Source organism: Rhinatrema bivittatum, chromosome 7 (assembly GCF_901001135.1).
Source record: "Rhinatrema bivittatum chromosome 7, aRhiBiv1.1, whole genome shotgun sequence".
Lineage (NCBI taxonomy): Eukaryota > Metazoa > Chordata > Amphibia > Gymnophiona > Rhinatrematidae > Rhinatrema > Rhinatrema bivittatum.
The window spans coordinates 104297001-104318083 of NC_042621.1; the positions used below are offsets into that span (position 1 = coordinate 104297001).

At 46.2% G+C, this 21083-nt stretch overlaps 1 protein-coding gene and 1 long non-coding RNA gene across 4 annotated transcripts in view; one reads left to right on the forward strand and one right to left on the reverse strand.

The window, feature by feature from the left end:
* The window catches only part of RIPOR1 (RHO family interacting cell polarization regulator 1), a 345200-nt gene that overhangs the window by 255668 nt on the left and 68449 nt on the right, over positions 1–21083 (reverse strand). Inside the window, exon 1 of one of the 3 annotated variants that reach the window (XM_029608848.1) lies at positions 17964–18063. The exons of the other annotated variants lie outside the window; for them this stretch is intronic. The gene's annotated coding sequence lies outside the window, so the exon portion shown is untranslated. Of the gene's footprint in view, positions 1–17963; positions 18064–21083 lie in introns of those variants that run through there. 3 annotated transcript variants of the gene reach the window in all.
* Positions 1–21083, forward strand: part of LOC115095327 — an 83080-nt gene that overhangs the window by 15019 nt on the left and 46978 nt on the right. The window lies entirely within an intron of this gene.

A 21083-nucleotide genomic window follows, 5' to 3' on the forward strand; every position in this document is an offset into this window, starting at 1 on the left:
GATGCTGGGAGAAGTGTATTGTCCTGGCTACCCATATTATCCTGGCCTGAGCTCATGACAGGGTCCAGATCCCTCAGCAGCACTTGCAATTTAACCACACCACCACCACCACCACCACGTCCCCCGCAGCCCAAGAACAAGAAAACAAGACACCACCGTTTGCAGTGCTTCAGTCATCCGCCCATCCCAACATTGTGGACCAAAGCAGAGGGTCCATTTTAAAGAGGCTATCAACCTAGTGCAGGTTTCAGGGAAAAGGAATGAGCAACTTCACCCACTGGAAGGTTTTTAAATGGCCAATTAAAATAAACCCCAGAAGGCAGCAACAGCGGTGCTGCCCATATTGTAGCACAAAAAAAAAAAAAAAAGCCACACACACTTCCCAACTTTACATAAATAATCATGAGGTATTCTGCGTATTTGATCTGTACCCTGCCACAAACCCCATTGAATTTGTGCAGGCTATACAATTTTTAAATAAAGATTAAGACAGGATATCTACTCAGGAAGAGGATGTGCTAAACAAATTAACATTGTTTTGACTGCAGATAAGGACCACATGGCCCACCCAGTTGTCTTCCTCTCTGGTTCTCTACCACTATGCATACAAATTCCTATACTTAAAACCCAACACCAGTTACCCTCTCCAACCCTGTTCCCACCACTGTCCTCTATATCTGTTAAAATTCTAGTCCTGGGGGAGTTCTGCGCTACTGCGGAGCACAGAATTTGCACAGAAAATAGAGGAGACCCCAGCATACCACGAACGCAGCACGCAAAGATGACGGCCTGCGTGTGCCGCGGGACGCTCTCCGCTCGCAGAGAAGATAAAGGCCTCAGCATGCTGCAGAGTGTGCTTTGCTTGTGGCGAAGATAAGGCGAGTGTGTGAGGAGAGGGTGAGAGCAGGGAGAGGGGTGCTTGAGTGTGGGTTTCAGAGAGGGAGCAGGAGGGTATGAGAGAGCATGGGAGCCTATATGAGGAGATTGTGAAGGAGTGTGTATCTGTGTGAGAGATTGGGAGCTCATGTGTATGTGAGTCAGAACCTTTGTGAAGGGGTGCGTGAGAGAGATATAGGTAGCCTCTGTGAGGATGTATGTGTGAGAGAGAAAGGGAACTTGTGGGTGTGTATGCAAGAGAGAGGGACCCTGTTTGAGGGTGTGTGTGTGTGTGTGTGAGAGAGTGAGGGAGGGAGCCTGTATGAGGGAATGTGTACTAGAGAGAGGGAGGGACAGAGGGAGCCTGTGCTGAGGGGCAGTACTGAGAATGGGGGTCAAACTCTGGGGCTGGCAATAGAGTGGAAGGGGTTGAGCCTAGAGGTGGAGGGGAGAGATACTGGCAGGTGGAGGAGTTGGGCCCTGAGAGGGCAAAGTGGCCAGGGGAGTAGGGAGAGCAAGTGGCAGGGACATTCTTACAGTGAATTTCTAGGAAAATTCTGCATCTAACTTTTTTCTGTATTAATTTAAAATGTAATTACTTAAAGACTGTCATGTACATTGTGCTATTTTGACCAATATAAAAAGTTTGCAGAATTTTAAGTTCTTGGGTGCAGAATTCCCCCAGGAATCCCCTGCTGGCTTCCTCAGTCTCTGCTGGTAGGCCATCCCCAATGTGGTCGCCTGACTCAGACTCTTATAATGTCCCATGTTTAATCCAACACCTGAGCTGATGCTTAAGCACTATGCATCAGTGCGTAGCACTAGAAAACAGGATGGGGACCCCCTTCCCTGTTTGCATCAGCATGCCAGAAAATAAATTACCTCAGGACTGGCAGAAAAAGCTAAAGGATTATCAGTTCCCATACAACCTCCTTCTACTCCTCAGGGTCATTTCTTTTCAAACACTGAAATTTGCAAAAAAGAACTGCCCTTGGTACACAGACTATAAAGTTCAGTTCAGGCATACTAGGTACTATATTTGCTCTTTAAAATGTTTCTTTCCCCCCCCACCATTTTTCTCTCCAATAAGTCAAGCAATTTCCTCCATATACAGAAAGAAATGAAGCTGTGGTGCAAAGTTATACAAAAACAGGAACCAAGGTTCCACCTGAACTTTTCCATTGTTACAAAAAAGGACTTTGACAAGGAAGGATTAGAGACAAACCAGGTTACTGCCCCTCACTCATGAACAGCATTACTACAAAGCTATCTAGCTCATCATTCCTCCTGCTGCCACGCTCAATTGTCGGCCCCTCCTGTACAGACAGAATTGCTGGCAGATGTGTGCAGCCTCCTCGCCGTGTTTCCAATTGTCCAAGCCATACCCACAGCATCTGGGCTTCGCTCGCTTATTCTCCAAAACAATAAGGGCTCTGTTAGAGCAGCGGCACCACAAAACAGAAAGCACAATACACGTTCTGTGTACCAAGGCCGAGCCAGAGCAGAGCAATGGAAGCCAGCCCAGTAGGGAGGCATCCTGGGAGTTGTAGGATTTCAAAGTCATCATCATCATCTGAAATTCCAAGCAAATGGCTCCACCAAAGACAGATTCAAAGCCCCACCTCCCAACTCATATGCAACAAATCAGAGCGAAACTAAACAGGTCTCTGCCTAGCGATAATCCCCCCCACCCCCTGAACATTAAAAAAAAAAAAAATTTTTTTTTAAGTTTCAAAATAGGAATTTAACAACCATGCAAAACAAATTTCTGATTAGGGATAAGCCTGCTCTGGGTGCCACACTAAAGATGCTTTTTAGAAGAGACTCTGAACATTCGTGCAAGTAGTCAGGCAACAAGACGTCACACCTGCTCGGTTTAGAAAAATCAAATCCAAGGTGGCAGAGCAGGTAAGGACCACAACAGATCATCTTAAGCCAGGGGTGGCTAACTCTGGTCCTGAACAGCCACATAAATGCTCATTTCCAGGCTATCCACAGTGAATATATAGGAGGTAGATTTGCATACACTGCCTCCATTGTGTGCAAATGTGTCTCATGTATATTCATTCAGGATATCCTGAAAATCCAGGCAGTTTGTGGCTCAAGGACCAGGAGCTCAAATCGAAGCCATCCGCCTGCTTTCAGAAAGGCTGCACTATACATATATATAGGCAGAAAAAGTGGTTCATGCTGATGGATTAACTTTACCTATATGCTTTCTCTTTTTGTGTCGTGAATATATATATGAAGAGGTGCACATGCCTACTCCCTGAACTGAATGGGAAGGAGTAAGAATGGAAGCCATGCACGAGGGACCGCTTATGAAAGCCAGAGGGGAGAAGAATAGAGTGATAACTTCCCAATGATTGTTGAATGAGGCAGTACAGGATGGCTTCCTGCTCCAAACTAGTAAGGGAGGTATGAGGAGAGTAAGCCTAGGGGAAAAATACACACAAAGAAAAAACCCCACACAAAGAAACACTACACACACACTTTTCATACTAGGCATGCGTGGCACAGAGAGCCTGCTGTGACTCCAGCAGATGAATGCTCAGAGCCTGGGTTTTCTGTACTCAGGTACTCCCTACCCTGAGGTCATGCCCCTTACCTTTGACTTGTGGAAACATCGTGCCACCGCAGCATACTTATGCCACTTTAATGTGCATCTTGAGCTGGCTGTAATGAGTTGCCATGCTATTTATATAAGGGATAGCAAATCCCAGTCATTGCGTAACAGCAGCACCGAAGGGTGAGATTAGGATGCACATGTACAGAGTGCTGAACAGAGCCTAGCAAGGGCCAGGTTAGAGGGAAAACCCTAGGTAGCTGTGAATGAAAGCTCATGGCACTCTAGCTGGGGCAGGTTCCAAATTTAGCTAGAAGCAGCCAGGCCAACAAAAAAGTATGGGAATAAAAAAAATAGAGTGAGTAGTCATCTGTCAGAGGGGACAAAAAAAATCAGGCCACAAGGTACCAAAGCTCTAGTTTATCTTCACACACCTCGCCTACGGTCTCTCAGAACTTGGGCTGACAGTCAGGACGACTGACTCCAGGTCATGAGTTTCTGCCCGTTCCCTCTTCCCACACTGGGTTTATCTTTACGATCACCCTGTTATACCATTAGGATGGGAAAGAAAGCTAAGAAGGGACTCAAGTCTCATGACAACACGGAGCTAGTTGGCAGCAGCGAATCCACCACTCTGCAGTCACCTGCTAGAGATATCGCCACACTAACACAGGAAAGGAGAGCATTGCTGCTAACAAACAAGGTGAAAGGACCCATCAAAAACCATGGGCAGAAAAAGTGGTTCATGCTGATGGATTAACTTTACCTATGGTTTCTCTTTTTGTGTCGTGAATATGATTAAAAGGAAAGATCCAAGGATATCCAAGCTTCTCCCGCAATCCCTTGCTTCTGTGATGCAGGCTGGATCCATTGCTGCCACTAGTGTGGGAAAACCAGTGTGGTTGGACGACAAATGCAGATGCGTCACTGAGTTCAGACATCCAAGCTGTGTCTCCTGCTCCGGCTCCCACAGCATGGACGCCGAGGTTGGCCATGGTGATGATCTCCAGAGATCAAGTTACTGGGGCATGTCAACGCCAAACTCCACAGGGAGTGCTTTCCTGGACTTGTAGATATCGCAGAAGACATAGGAAGAGCAAGGAAGCGAGGCAGATCTTGAAGGAAGAACTGTGCCGTCAGTGTCTGAAATGGACGGTTGTGAGCAAATCTGCTTTTTCCTCTGAAGTTTTGGCTGCTCTGTTGGCTTGGAATGCCAGACTTTCCCGTTAGGCCACTTCCTGTTTCCTTGGAAGGCATTTGGAGGGTTTTGGTTTCTTTGGAAAAGTCTTTTTCATCTTTGGCAGTGATTACTATGGACATTCAAGCCCAAAAGCAATCTCAGGATTTTAATTTTAGGTTCTCAGACAGAAGACTGGCAAGTTGGAATGTCTTACAAACTAACTGCCTGCTATTCAATCAACTTTGGTGCAAGACAAAAATTTGTTATTCATCCCTGGTTTGAGAATTTGAAGCACTCTGCGAGGTCTTTGGATTTAACAGCTCTGAATTTTCCCAGCTTGCCTCTGTTTTCTCCTCTAGAGATCTAAATGGTATGTGCATGAAGTTTGAAGATAACCCAGAAAGCAAGTCCTATCATTAAAAGTGTTTTTCCTTCTAATGTTAAGGGGTAGAAAAAGATAACAGAGAAAACTCCATTTAATGTGAACCATTCTACAGCTAGTTTGAACCTTTACCAAGTTTGCTGATGACTCTCCTCGAGCTACTATATTGGCGGCTTTTGTTTGTCCTCAGGCTTTGGGAATCAGTTCTTCCAATATTCACAAACCCTTTACAGGGATTATAAAGGGATAGATATTTCCCGATTTATGTAGAACTACTCAGGATCATACAAAGACATTTCTAGCTTTGCAACAGGAAGCTCTTGATCTGGAGAGAGCTTTTCTTGAGTGTCTTCCTTGTAAATGTAGGATTGCATTGGCAAATGTAAAATTTATATTTTTCAGTCTTCCCAGTTGAGTTTCTTTGACAAAAAAAAAAAACCTAGGAATATCTGAACCCCTATTAGGATTCAGAAGAATGTATTGGATTTAGTCAACTCAATAGTTATTAAAAACAAAAACAAAAAAAAAAAAGAAGAGGACTCCTTGCTGTGTCTTTGGAAGGGCATCTGTGGATGGAGTTGGAGTCCTTCAACCGCCAATTGCTATTTTGTGCCAGCAATGGGACCAGGGGATTGCATGTTCACGGTAGTAGTTATGTTTTAAAGAAATAACATGGGGTTTTTTCTCTTTTGATGATTGTTTTTCATTTATGCATCTTGCTTTTTTTTTTTTTTTTTTTTTTACAAGTTATGCTTATTTGTATTTTTAAAATCCAATTTTAAAAAAATGGTTCGAGCCATGAAGTCACCATGCCAGGCTCCTTTCACACACTGGGGCAGATGCAATACTGTGCGCTTAGGCTAGAGCACAGGTTAACTCGCGGTTGGATGCGCGTTTTGGACACGCTAGGATAACACCCAATGCAAAAAGGGGATTAACGGGGATTAAGAGGTGGTGCCTACAAAACTTTCTCTGTCTCAAAAGCAGGGGGAGGAGCTGAACTAAGATGGCGGCTTAGCGTTTGACTTGGGCGACTTACCACGGTTCACCGTTGTTTTTCCTCGTTATGCCGCATTCCTCACGAAAGAGACGGGTCAAGGAGAGGGCAGTGGAAGCATCCCCCTGGCCCTCCTCAATCCGGACCGATGGATGCTTATGTACTGTGAGGGTTGAAACCGGAGTTCAAGTCGCCGGAAGGTGAGCAAGAAAGATTCACTCGCTCTCGTCTCTGACTCCTGCCACCTTTTCACCTGGCATTCGGATTCCCCTGCTGAATCCTGCTATTGCGAGAGCGTCAACCCCAGATGGGGCAGGACTGCAGGCGAGTGTGGTTCAACGGTCTTGCTCTTTACACTTGACGGAGGGTTCAACCACAGCCCCTGAGGCCCAGGCTCTCGATAACTTCAGCGCGTCAGGAGACAGACCTATGGACGCTGAAACAAGGGACATTTCTCTTCAAGAACTTGGATTCGAGGTACCACGCCTTCAATATTGCTACTTTATTGGTCAGACCCTCTCACACAACATTTGAATTGGTATGGGAAACCATAGAAGCTTTAGGTAAAGTGATTTCATCTCAATTTAAATCTGTAGAAGCTAAAATTGTAGACACGGGGACCAGGTTATCTACTTTGGAAGCATTTAAAACATACAAAGACATTTTCTGATGTCAAGACAAATGGAGTCTGTAAAGGCTTTACAATCCTCTGTTAAGGAGAATTCTCAACTATCTTTTAAAATGGAAAATGTAGTGAGAAATCAAAATTTAAGATTTATAAATTTTCCCAAGAGTCCTCTGATTACACCAGAGGACATGCTTAAAAAGTATTTTTTGGAAGTTTTGAAGATGCCTGATCAGGCTCTATCACCTATTTCTAAGGCATTTTGTGTTCCAAATACGAGAAGAGCTTCTCCTATACCATCTCAACAAGAGCCTGTATTGGAAATGGTCAATTTATCAGCAATTTTAGAGCAATCTATTACTGAGGAAGTTTTTTGGCTACTCTTGTGGCTACTTTTCTTCTTGAGCCAGATAGAGACTGGGTCCTTCGCCTTTTCTTCAGACATAAGTCAGAGTCTTTTCCGAATTTTCAAGTGAAAGTATTTCTTGATGTTGTTAAACAGACTCAAATGACGTCCATTTCTGATTTTGAAGCCCAGAGCCTTGCAAATCGGGGCAATGGCTTTTTTTTAAGTTTCCATGCAAAATGTTGTATTAAGTATAAGGGAGATTCATAGGTTCTCTTTCAACCTGAGCAATTGTCATTATTTCTTGCAGATAAACAACCACCTGAATGATGTACCTTGCTAGACACCCATAACTGTTATTACAACATAAAAGTCCTAATAATTGTACCCTTGCTTGTTATACTGCTCAATTTTTTGTATAGCTGTAATATTACATTTTCCTGGAGTTATGTAGGGGACTTGATTCAAACTCGGCAAATGAAATTTCATTATATGTTATTTCTCTTACATATATTTCCATGCCTTTTTAGATTTTCCAATACAAGAATTGTCTTGTTAAATGTATCTTGAAATTGAACATTTTTTTAAATGATTAGCACATCCAAAATGTGCATCCAAACTCACTTGTTGCTAATAGTGCTCATCACATGTAATAGCCTCAGCTACATAGAATTTAGCTACTACCAGCAATGCAAAAAAAATCCCTGCTCGCCCAACGCAACCTTGTTAACAGTGCAAATTTAAATGCCAGCCCAGGAGCTGGCATTAAAGCCTTACAGCACACATCGGGCTGAACCAAAATACAAAAAAAAAAAAAAACTGTGCTCTGTGGTTCCTCCTACTTAGTATTGTTGCAGTACTAAGGAGGAGGAACTGCAGAAAGCAGCACCAAGCTCAATTTAAAATGCTTGCCTGGAAAAAAAAAAAAAAAACAAACAACATACACAACATCACACACACACACACACACACACACACACACACAATATACACGCGCCACAGTATATATACTGTGCGGGTCAATTAGCTACCGCAGGATAAAACGGATGCTCCTGGATTGAGCATCCTTTGGTAACCCGCATACAGCCAGGTCTACTGGGCGCCCAATAGCAAGGACGCGCCAGGGATGCAAAGTTTATCCCTAGTACGTCGGCTCATTTACATATCGCATCGGGCAACCCAAGAAAGGTGAATGTGCGTGTGTTAAACAGGGTGCCCAGTCTGAACGCACATTTTCTCTGCATGCTTTATTGCATCGGCCTGTCAATTTAGGAAAACCTTACTGGGGTCTTGACTAACCTCCATTTATTTGATGCTTTGTAAAATAAAATCGCCGCCTACACATTGGTCAACCGCAATGGATAATTTGTTTTAAACAGTAGCATGTATTTTAAGATCTGAATAATAAAAAAAAAAAAAAACAAAAAAAAGCACACACACAACCCACACATCTTTCCACTCAGATGCAATAAGTTTCATGAAGGGCGAGTTTTAGCCAGTTTCTGAAATCCTCTCTTGGGGAGCAGCCACAAAGAAAGTCATATTACACCCTCACACAGAATCCTATTTATAAATGATTGTCCATACTTCATGCGCCAAAACCACGATCTTTCAAAGCCCGATTTTACAAATCAGCAGGACCTGGGCAGCTTGTGTGGCTGGCTAAAGAGCACCCCACCCATGGTCACATGCAGTATTCTGTATTCTGAGGAAGCATTAAATTGTATCTAAGCTTACATTCAACCTCATCCCACACAGCCTGGGCCGCTGGAAAGATGCAGGCAGGATAAAACTGCAAATGCCATCAAGTTCCACACTCCCCCTTTCTCCTCGCCTCTTAAATTCTCCTTCTGTGACGAGTTGCTAGCAAGGGCAGGCTGTACCTAAATATTGGCCCAGCTCAAGGAGTGAAGAGGGAGGGAAGAGCAGGCTCCCCCGTGCCAGCAGACTGCCTGCCGCCACACACACACACACACCTCGTTTCACTACCACTGGGGCCTGGTCGCACTCCTCCCCCACCACCCCCTCCCGGGACTGATGCAATATCGTGCGCCTAGAAACAGGCATCCAGACTGGGCGCCCGTTTTTCCACAAGCGCACACACATCCACCTCTCCTGGGCGCCCGATGCAATAATCAAAGTGAGCTGCCGGGCCTTAAAAGGACGCACTAATGATAAATTGTGTGTCCCTAGCGCGTCCTTGGCATCGGGCACCTAGGAGACGTGTGCTGTGTATGGGTTACGAAAACGGACGCTCAATACGCGCATCTGTTTTATCCCGCGGCAGCTAGTTTACCGGCACAACGCACACGGCCTGGAGCGTGCGCCCCCCCACTTTTTTTTTTTTTTTTTTTTTTTTAATTTTTCTGGTCAAGCCTTTCTATTTTTTCATGATGCTACTTTCTGTGGTTCCTCCTACGTTGTGTATCTTGACGATACGAAGTAGGAGGAACCACAGAAAGGCAATTATTTTTGGACTTTTAGTGGAGCCCTGGTCGCGCAGTAATACTTTATGCCAGCTTCCAAGGCAGGCATTAAATTTGCCAGGTTAAAAAAAAAAAGTGTGTGTCAGGCAGAGGGGGATTTTTTGTATCGGGATAATAACTAATAACCTCATCTACATGGCAGTTGCATGTGATGAGCGCTATTAGCTACGCCTTTGTTTGGACACAGGTTTTGGATGTGCTGATCCCCTTTTATTGCATCGGGGGTTAGTCTAGCGTGTCCGAAACATGCATCCGACTGCTCATTAACCTGTGCACTTTATTACACTGGCCTCCCTATTGCACCGTTCTGTACCATAGCAACACCATCTACTACTGCCACCAGCAGAAACCCCAGCTCTGGCCTTAAGTCCTTCTCACCATCTCTCAGCTCTCGCCCTTCCATTCCTTTTGTTTTCCCATTCCCTCCACATCATTCCTCTAATGCCTTTTGCAACCCTCTGCTTCTCGCTCCCTCAGCATATGCCTTGTCTCTTCTCCCCTTACCACACCCTACTCTCACACTCAGTCAAGCTAACTGAATGGCAGTAGCACATTCAGCTACCTACCTACCACTCTGCACTGTGTCAGCATTGAAGGCATGTTTAAAAAAAATTTAATTAAAAAAAAAAATTGGTGGGTTGGCACTTTCTGCCTGCTGATCTCACAATGCACAAGGTCAGCAGGCAGAAAGTGCAGACTCCTGAGATTTGAACATGCTGGCAGCGCTGAGACAGATGGAGCGTAGCTGATGGTGGCACAGCAGTACAGGATGCGGGGACATGAACTTTTAAGCCAGGACCAGACCTGGCTCACGCTCAAACATCCAATAGGTTAAATCTGCCCTGGGCTTCCCCATACCATGCTATCACGGAGAAAGCACTGGCGGCCTGTAAGAGTCCTGCGGGCTGGGGGAGCAGCAGCCATGCCACCCACAGGGTTGGAAAGCTACGTTGCTGGAACACAGACCTAGAAGGAAAAAGAAAGCTCATTATAAGTGTAGAAGATGTTTTCCTTTGTAACATAAGGACCTGGACATTGCACAGGATGGCCTCCTGGATCCTTTGTGATGCTGCCAGAAAAGCAGTCCTAAAACGCACACTACTTAAACCACCAGAGTGTTTTATTCCCTGTGCTTAGTGCAAAGTAAGGGATCCTTGTTCCTATTTTTTGTAGGATCTCTGCGCAGCTCAGCATACAGACCCTACTCTGACAGAGAGAGAGTGCAGATAAGCTAGTAACAACTTGTTCCGTGTAATCAGAGCTGCATTTCTGAATCACTTTTATCTCCGGATGTGTTCCCCTCACCAAGTGTGGTGCGCATCGTTACTCATATAGGACTTTATTCAGTTAAAAAGAACACCATGCGAGACTAATGGCTGGCTTGATTTCTGCAGGAAGTTAGAGATAATGAGACTGGCCTGAGATTTCAGATTGTGACATCACATCAAGCACCGTTCTGATCTCTTCTACTGTGCAGTTATTTTATTTGCTTGTACGATTATTGCTATGTGCAGTGACATCCCCCCCAAAGAGTACAGAAACCACAAGGAAAAAAAGTGTGGTTTCCCATAGTTCCCCACAGACATGGAGGAGCAACATGATTAGAGCAGCAAGTTGTCAAATCTTGCTTCGTCCACTGACCCTCCTTGTGATTTTAAGCAAGTCACTTCAACCTCCAGTGCCTCAGGAATACAAAAAAAACAAAACAAAAAAAAACTGTAAGCTCTATGGCCAGGGAAAGCAGAGTTGCTTACCTGTAACAGGTGTTCTCCTAGGACAGCTGGATGTTAAGTCCTCACACATAGGTGACATCAGATGGTGCCAGGCATGGAAAATGTCAAAGTTTCTAGAAACTTGACTGGCACACTGAGCACACCCAGCATGCCACTATCCACACAGGATCCCTCTTCAGTCTCATAACAAAATTATGAAAAAATAACAAAAAAAAAAAAAAAGAGAAACCCAACTGCGGGGTGGTGGGTGGGTTTCGTGAGGGCTAACATCCTGCTGCCCTAGGAGAACTCCTGTTACAGGTAAGCGACTGCTTTCTCCTAGGACAAGCAGGATGGTAGCCCTCACAGATGGGTGAATCCCTAGCTGCTCCCTTACCATAATAAGGCCAACAGAAACCTAACCAGGTGCCAATGGGCACAACACCACAGGTGGTAACAGAGGGAGACAGCCTGAACCCAAACAATGGGCCATAGGTAGGAAGAGTTGGGTTTGACATCTGAAAGATTCTGGAGGACAGACTGGCCAAAGCTGCTATTACGTCAGCCATCCCTGTCCAGATAGTAGTGAGCTGAGAAAGTGTGGCGAGAACAGCATGTTGCAGCTTTGCAGATCTCGTCCATAGGGACTGCTCTCTAGTGGGCCACTGAAGTTGCCATGGCTCTGACAGAATGAGCCTTGACGTAGCCCCTAAATTGCAGTCCCACCTGAATATAGCAGAAAGAAATGCAATCTGCCAGCCAGTTGGACAGTCTGCTTAGCAACCGTAACTCCCAATCTATTTTCTGTCAAAAAAGATAAAGAGTTGCGTGGACTGCCTATGGCCTGCTCCAGGTAAAAGGCTAAGGCTCTCTTACAATGCAGACTGTGCAGAGCCTGTTCACCATGGCGTGAAGGTGGGCAGGATGATGGACTGATTAAGATGGAAATCAGTCACCACCTAGGCAGGAACTTAGGCCGCATACGCAGAACCACCCTGTCATGAAAGAACTTCACTAACACTAAGGTCTGAAGCTCACTGACCCTGCAAGCTGACGTGACCTCAACCAAATATACAATCTTCCAGGTCAGGTACTTGAAGTCAAAAGAACACAGTGGCTCCAAAGGTGCTTTCAGAATTTGAGCAAGCACCACACTCCTGAGATCCCAGAACATGGCGGGAGGCCGCAGGGGAGGCTTCAACTGAAGCAGACCACCCCCCCCCCCCCCACATAAAACATCCCACTACAGGTTCCACAGAGATAGGCGACCCATCCACACCCTGGCGGTAGGCACCAATAGCACTCAGGTGCACTTAAGCCAGCATCTGAAAGGTACAGGAGATAATCCAGTAGCATTGGTGTGGAACAGGAGAACTGATCTAGGCCGTGGCGCCCATGCCACACGGAAAATCTCTCCCACTTCAGGCCATAAGACTTCCTAGTGGAAGGCTTCCTGGAAGCCAACAGGACTTGTGACACATCCTCAAGAGGTCAAGGGGCTGTAGAATTAGCCACTCAACATCCAAAACTGTCAGAGACAAGGCCCTGAGGTTGGGATGGCGTAGCCTGCCCTGATCCTGCGTGATGAGATCTGGGGAAGTTCTCAGACAGGAGCGGGAACCAAAATTTGCCTCGGCCAATGGAGGGCCTATTAGGATCATAGGTCCCCTGACTTGTGGAAGCTTCAGGAGACCCTTTGTCAGAGGAAGCAGAGGATACACATACAGAAGGCCTTTGCCCCAATGACAGGTAACTGCATCCAAAACCGGCTTTTCACCCCCCCAAAATGGCACACCTTCCTGTTGCAGGAGGAGGTGAAGAACAAATCCATGTCCGGGGTCCCCCACAGGTGGAAGATTTCGTTTGCCACCTCCTGCTTCAGGGACTACTCAAGGGGCCGGAAGGCTAGTCTCAGCCTGCCACCACATTCTCTGTTCCGGCTAGGTATGTGGCTCGGAGGACCATACCCTGGGATAAAGCCCAGGCGTAGACCTGAACCGCTTCCTGGCACAGGAGGAATGCTCTGGTACCTCCCTGCATGTTGATGTACCAAATCACCACTTGGTTGTCAGTCTGGATCAGGACCGCTTTGTTAAGCAGGCAATCCCGGAATGCCCAGAGTGCATACCGAATCGCATGGAGCTCCAGGAAGTTGATCTGACACTGTGCTTCCTGAGCGGACCACATGCCCTGGGTGCAGAGTCCCTCCACATGGGCACCCCATAGCGAGTACAAACCAGGCAGGGGGGGAGTTTGAAAAGGCACCCCCCTGCTCCAAATTTTAAAGAGAGTCTCCCACCAAGTCAGGGAGTCCTGGAGAAGTGGAGTAATGTAGATGCAGCCACTGAGGTCTTGGATGGCCTGCCGCCACTGGGACTAAGGCCCAGTGTGCTCTGCACATATGTAGACTAGCAAAGGGCATGAAGTGGACAGTCGCGGCCAAGTGGCGCAATATGCGGTGAGCTGACATATGCTGGCTTTGGACTACCCCCGTGATGGATACTAACGTGAGTGCCCGAATGCGTGGAAGATATGCTTGGGCCTGCACGGTGACAAAGAGTGCCAATGAAGCTCAACTGATGTAAACAGGTACAGATAGGACTAAGGTACATTTGGGTATTGGGGTAGTTTGTCAACTACCCCAATACCCAAATGTACAGGGATTGCGCTGCTCCCTCCTGGGTTGGGCTCTTGTTGAGTCAATCGTCCAGGTGGAGGGGGGGGGGGGGGATGGACACCTGCACACCCAACTGCCAGAGGGATGCCCCCACTACTGCCAGACACTTTGTGGGGAGACGGGGGGGGCCGAGGCTAGTACAAATGGCAACACCCAGTACTGAAAGTGTCGCTTGCCCACCACAAACCAGAGGTACTTCCTGTGACTGCAGAAGATCTCTATGTGGGCATAGGTGTCCGTGAGGTCGAGGGAGCAAAACCAATCTCCCCCCCCCCCCCCCAAAAGAAGGGGGGGAAAATCAGGTTACCCAGGGAGACCATCTTGAACCTCTCTCTTTTTAGAAAGTGGTTCAAGGCACTCAAGTCCAGAATAGGATGGAGTCCCCCTGTTCTCTTTGGAACCCCATAGCAGTTACAACCTTGGGAAGCTTGCTGGGCAGACTAGATGGACCATTTTGGTCTTTTTTCTGCCGTCATTACTACATATGTAATTAGGAAATATTTGGAGTAGAACCCCCGCCCTTACTGACTCAGCAGAATGGGCTTGATGGCCCTTGCAGCCAGAGGGTGGCGAGCTTCGCCAGCAGTATTTCCTGATACGAGGACTGACCCCAAGAGGGGTAAGGGGGAAGAGTCCGAAGGGACACCCAGAAGGTTCAGTCAGTACCCTCGAACAATGGACAGAACCCACTGATCTGACGTAACAGTGGGCCAACAGTCCCTGAAGAACTGCAGCCGGAGGGCTGTGCATCAAGGGTACAGACTATTGGCTTTTGCTCCCTCGCAGCTAGTCAAAACCCCATAGCAGGGCTGGACTGGGACACAGCTGAGGCCTGGGGGCTGTCTCGGGCAGGCCCCCTAGCGCTCACTTGCTGGGACCGGCCACGAGATGCAGGAGAGTAATAATTCCTCTGCTGATAAAAAGGGTCTTCTTGGGCTCTGACGTGAGGACTTCCTGGCAGAGGATGGTAGATCTAATGCACTGGCAGTGAGATGCTGGAGGGTCTCATGGTGATCCTTCAATTGAGCCACAGCACCTCTCAACTTATCACCAAACAGGTTCTCACAAGTACACAGGAGATCCAGGAGCTTCTCCTGCACCTCTGTCCAGAGGTCAGAGGCTTGGAGCCAGGCCATCCTGTGGGCACCTACGCCCACCGCTGCCAGCCTAACCATTGTTTCAAAAAAGCATAGGTGGAGCGCACCTCATGCTTGCCATATTCAAGGCCCTGCTGGACAACTGCCAAAAATGTGTCCATCTGTTGGAACAGGCTGACAGTTCCTGGACCTGCTTCCAGAGGTTCCAGGAATACTGCGCCATGTACAGCTGGGTAGGAGTCGATACAGATAATTAACATGTCACCCTGAAACACCTTCCTACCCAACATATCCAGCACTCTTTGCTCCAGTCCCCGAGGCATGGGTACGTGAATGCTTGGTCTTCTTTAAGGCCGACTCTAGCACAACCGACTGCTGTGGGAATTTATGCTTCTCAACCCCAAAGCATGCTTTACCAAATAAACAGCATCGGCCTCTCTGTTCCATCGGAGGCAAGGAGATGGGGTGTTCTCAAATCCTAAGGAGTAGCTCCTTGAAGATCTCATGGACGGGAACAGCCACCAACTTCTTTGGGGCATCCACAAACTGGAGAACCTCCAGCATCTTGTTTCAGCAAATGTCAAGTCCTCAGGTGGGACAGATATGTCGCTCCTCCAAAGGAGACTGATCAGAGGAGAGGTGCCCAGAGTCACAATGGGAGTCAGTCACCAAGCTCGCTGACAGGCAACCATGGTGGGATCCCTCCCCGGCCCAACAGCTTGAGCACCAAGAGCACCGGTAGCAGTGGAACTGGGAGCTTTGATGGTGGCTTCAGTCCTGGAGGACCTTCATCCTTGGAGGAGCTCATATTGGGGATCGCACTGGAAGGAGGCTGCAATGGTAGCAGAAGGAGCACAGGCAGTACACCAAGTAGTACATCCAGGCACTCCAGCAGTGGTGCCAGAATCGAAGGCATGGGCTCCGGCACCGGTGGAGGAACCAGTGGGGCTGGTGGCTCGATACCCTGCAGGGCTCGAACAACCGCCAAGTGCACCCGCGCTCCAACTTCTCCTTGAAGACCACCATGGACAGGATGGACTGAGGAGGCGGCAGCATAACCAGGACCTCCTTCAGAGCCCAGAGGAAGATTGGTACCTGGCACCAGAACTGGTGGGGTGGGAACACCTCGGACTCCCATGTTCAATGGAGAGTCCAAGCCTCCTCTCTGCGGGGGTCACTTTGGGATGATCCTGAAGTCCTTTAACAAGATTGATGAAGGGCAATCTCCCACACCCTGCTTCACAGAGGTCACCAGTGGAGGGTGAACACAGATGGCTCGGTGTCCTTCGGTTCTCTGCGACCCTTCAGTGTCGAGGGCTCAAATTTCTTCGACCCGAAGAGCTTCTCCATTTTGTCTAGGCAGGCGTGCTGGCCCTTTGAGGTTATCTAGTCACAAACACAACACCCCCCAACGTCGTGCAATGCCCCCAGGCAAAGAATACACCCCTTTTGTGGATCCATGAGGGACATTGCCCCCAGTGCCCTCGGACTTTGGCAAAAACCCAACGCCATGGACACAAAAAGCTGGTGAGCAATCAATGACCAGCGGGTCTTAAGGTCACCGTTAATCAACCACAAAGAACAAAAGCCTTACCACACCGTAGAAAAGTTTTCCCACAGAAAAAGAGCATGAGCTCCACAACCGTGTGACGATAGCTGCACAGAAAAAAAGAGACTGAAGAGGGACCCCTGGTGGATGCGTGGATAGTGGCATACTGGGCATGCTCAGTGTGCCAAAGTTTCTAGAAACTTTACATAAGTTTTCCATGCCGGGCTCCATCAGATGTCACCCATGTGCGAGGACTACCATTCTGCTGGTCCTAGGAGAAATAGCTTTCTACCTAAAATGTAACTTGCATTGAGCTTGGGTTTGGCAATGGCAAGTAATTATACCCAAAACTATTCGGGGGGAGGGAAGCCTGCAGTATGTTTCTCAATAGTTCATCATTATACTGTACTACATGTGCCAGTACCAGAGCTCAGGCCTCCTTAGCAACTCTGGGGAGTCACTGGGAAAGGTGCGCCAGGTTAACTGCTGGTTTAGTTTATGGTTTTTATTTTGTTATATATTTATGATTTTGAAATTTATGTTAAACAGTAAATTTGTTTTTAAACTTCATTTGACGTTATCTTATTTGTTTTGGCCGATATGATTGTAAGCCAGCAGGCTTTTCTTTTTGGTGCGACCTAAGTTGTATTTACTTACATTCATCAAGGTTAAGAAGAAAGAGATCCCTCATATCCCATGTTAGTTTTACAGCTTCAATTTTACCCAGTACATAGGAGCAGAAAATATGCATTAGATTTGATATTTGTAACTTATAAAATACAGCAGCAGCAGCAAAAAAAAAAACCAACCCCAAAACATGATGTGCTTTATTGAATTGATGTATTTTAGTGTAAATTAATGTTTGTATTTCTTCTAAGTCGCTCTGGGCAGCCTATTTGCCAGGAAAGGCAACTATATAAAAGTCTGATAGATAGAGGGTTAGTGCGAGTAGTGGATTAGGCTCTAGGCTGTTCTCTAACACTGAACAGGCCATTGATGAGAACCAGGCCCTAACCCAGGGACTTCACTGCCTTTTCAACATAGCCACAATAAATCTGCAGGAGATAAAATGAGACTATACCGACTCTTTAAAATGTATGCTAATCTCTCTCGAGCATATTCAATGTACATATCCTGAAATCCTGACAATCCTGCAAGGTCACCAGACCAAGGTGGAAAAGCCTTGCCCTATCCTGTGAAGCAGCTCCATGGGAAGATGTAACCCTATGTTAAAAAGAGGCCTTCTACAAGAAAATCCCTACAGTACTCAAGATGCACCTCACACTCCCAGGTGCCTGTAGCTTTACGTCAGGGACCAGAAAACCCAGCTTGTCAAAGTAGAGGTCAACTTTAAGCTCTGGTTCAAAAATGGAGCTTTACAACTATGCAGATTCATTCAATGAATTAAGCCTCATTCACCTTGGCCACAGACGTTTATACTACATGGAGAAGCAAGTCAAAGATACAGACCCCGAGAGGACACAAAGGCCAGTGGCTCCCCTGTTCAGAGCAGATTAATCTCATCATGAACCAGCATAATCTAGGGCTCATCCTGCGATATTTTGAAAACCTAAAAGGAAGGAAAAAAAAAGGCAGACCTGTAGAGATCAAATCTTTTTCTGCAATGGTGAAGCTTGTGTGTTCCAAGGATCCTCAGAGCTGAAATCATTAGGGCAGCACTTGCCAAGAACGACTCATTTCACATGACCCCAGACAGCTACCAAATCAAGGACAGCAGACCTCCACTTCCTTCACCTCACTCACCCATAGCAGGAAAGCAGGAGCAGTCAGCGCACTCCTACAGGCCCTGGCCCTTGGAAATGGATGGAGACCTCCAACATTGCACACTGACCACTGTGTAAGTTCCTACTATCCCTGAGCTGGATTTCAACTGCTGATCTAGAGGTAAAAGGCTCTAGAAACACCACAACAATTTGCTTGTGCTATCTAATACACAGACTATCTTCATAATCACTGACATGGGTATCTGGACTCTCAAAAAAAGGCAAGAAAACAGTTCTGACAGATCAAAGATCCTTACTATTAGAAAAACAGAAGATGTGACTTTTATTGCAAACAAAATTACTGAACATAATACAAACTCCAAAAATACTCGTTTTGTATGACTGTGCAGCCTAGCCCACCTCAGGCATTTTAAATTTGTACAACCTCAGGATATACAACTGCAGTAACAGCTTATCACAGTACAGGGCAGCACTAGCTGTGTCACTGAGAAGAGGCCAAGGGTGGGGAGGGTACAGAGGAAGAAAAGTGGCTGAGAATTCTTCTTCCCTAGAATAAATCATTTTACAGGTGTTATAAAAATTCCTGTCAGCTCTATATATATATATATATATATATATATATATATATATATATATATATATATATACTTGGTCAGCAGCCTTGAGCTGCACAACACACTTGGGAGGCATACATGCTTCTTTACCGTGGTACACCTCACATGATTTTAAAAGGCATCCATGAAACATTTTACCTCAGAAACTAGAACCAAAGGGCAGAAGTCAGTAACCCATGAAAGCTATGACTAAAAAGAGCATAGACCTCCTCACATCTCTCGTTTTGGAAGGAGAGACTTCTGGTCAGTTTGTCTTTGAAATTGCATAAACACCTCTCTCTCTCACATCCTGCAGTGCTGCAGGAGGCTTTAGAGAGAGTGAACAAGAGTGGCTGCAGAAGGCTTCCACCAAGCAAGACACTGAACCCGGCCCAGGGTTTTAGAATCCAGATTCTGGAGAGGCAGTGCAAACAGCTCCGGTAGCTGCTGGAAAGAAAAATGTTCGAGATGCCAAGTCCTCCGCCCAGGCCTTCCTTGCTCGGAGTAGACACAGACACACAGACACACACACACACAGACACACAGACACACACACACACACACACACACACACACACACACACACACAGACACACAGACACACACACACACACACACACACACACACACACACACACACACACACACACACACACACACACACACACACACACACACACACACACACACACACACACACACACACACACACACACACACACACACACACACACACCACACACACACACACACACACACACACACACACACACACACACACACACACCACACACACACACACCACACACACACACACACACACACACACACACACACACACACACACACACACACACAGCATCAGCATGCGTCAGGCAGCAGATCATTCAGGCATGCGGTGCAATAATGCTAAAAGCAGTAAAAAGGGATGGGGTGGGTTTTGTTTTTTTTTTTTTAGCTCTCCACTTTGCCCTAAAACTAAAGACTTTACTTACTCTAAAGAAATTGGAGGCTGCCAGTCAGCAACAAAACAATACTGTTATTGTTCTAGCAAAAAGAAGTTACTTAGAATAGGATCAGGGCTCTTCTGGCCAGTCTGTCTCCAAGTTCCTGCAAGTCTTATAGCTAGGTCTCCTCCTCTTAGTTTTATACGGATTCCAACTGAGTGACTTTTACTGTAGGAAAAAGCAAGAGCAAATAAACGCTCTGTATGTTTATATGCGCTGCCAGCTACTCTCAAAGAACACCTCCTCTCATGAATATTTGACCCACTTAGTCTAGGCCAAAAATATATTATATTATATATATGCAAAGGATTGCAATCAGAAGCCATACTTTTGTTTAAACCTATTTCATTAAAATTTTTCAAATAAAAAAAATTACAAATCAATACCTGGCAACTATAGCTCTGAGCTCACCAGGCATGCACAAACAAAAAAATTGTACAGCAAAGACTGAACACTTAACATCCAGTCTCAGAGACCCTCTCCCAGAAGCCATACTATTAAAGCTTGATTTGTTTTAATCAAGTAATAATCCATGTCCTGTACAGTACTTAACAAAACATAGCTATAGGGCCAGCACAGGTCAGAAAAAATTTGAAATAAACAAAACAAAAATACACAATTAAAAAGCATTGTCATGGTTTTGCACACCCTAGAAAACTCTTAAGCTGCAGATACCAGGCAGTTAGGGGCCACTACCAGTCAAGGACTACAGAAAAATTACCCAGCACATGGTAAGGGTGCTTTGGGATTTTAACCTTTTAAAAAAAAAAAAAAAAAAAAATCCAAAATGACTCCAAATAATTCAGAGTGCTCCATTTACGCACATACACGTGCGTTCGAGAAGCAACTTTCTTCATTCTTTCTAAACTGTAACCATGAATAAACAATCCAAAGGGGACAGACGTTTTGAAGCTGGTTTAAAAAGTAACTGAAACAAGTTACAGCTCTTCTGGTGACTGGATTGCATACCATGCGCGTCTACGATACAGTTTCTTTAATAGAAGTTCATTTATTAGCATTATATTCAAAAGCAGCATCATGCTATACAGCCGTCTCAGTCTTTGCATAATCACACCTATCAATTTTGCACATAGATACTTTGCTTTAGAATAGATTAAAGCTCTCTCCATGCATGTCAGAGGGCTGGCCTAGCCAGCCCTCGGACATGCATGGAATGGTACAAGGAATAGTGGCATCGCCAGCAGTCAGGAAGAGGCCGGTGCTGGCTCCCAGGTCAATCCTTCC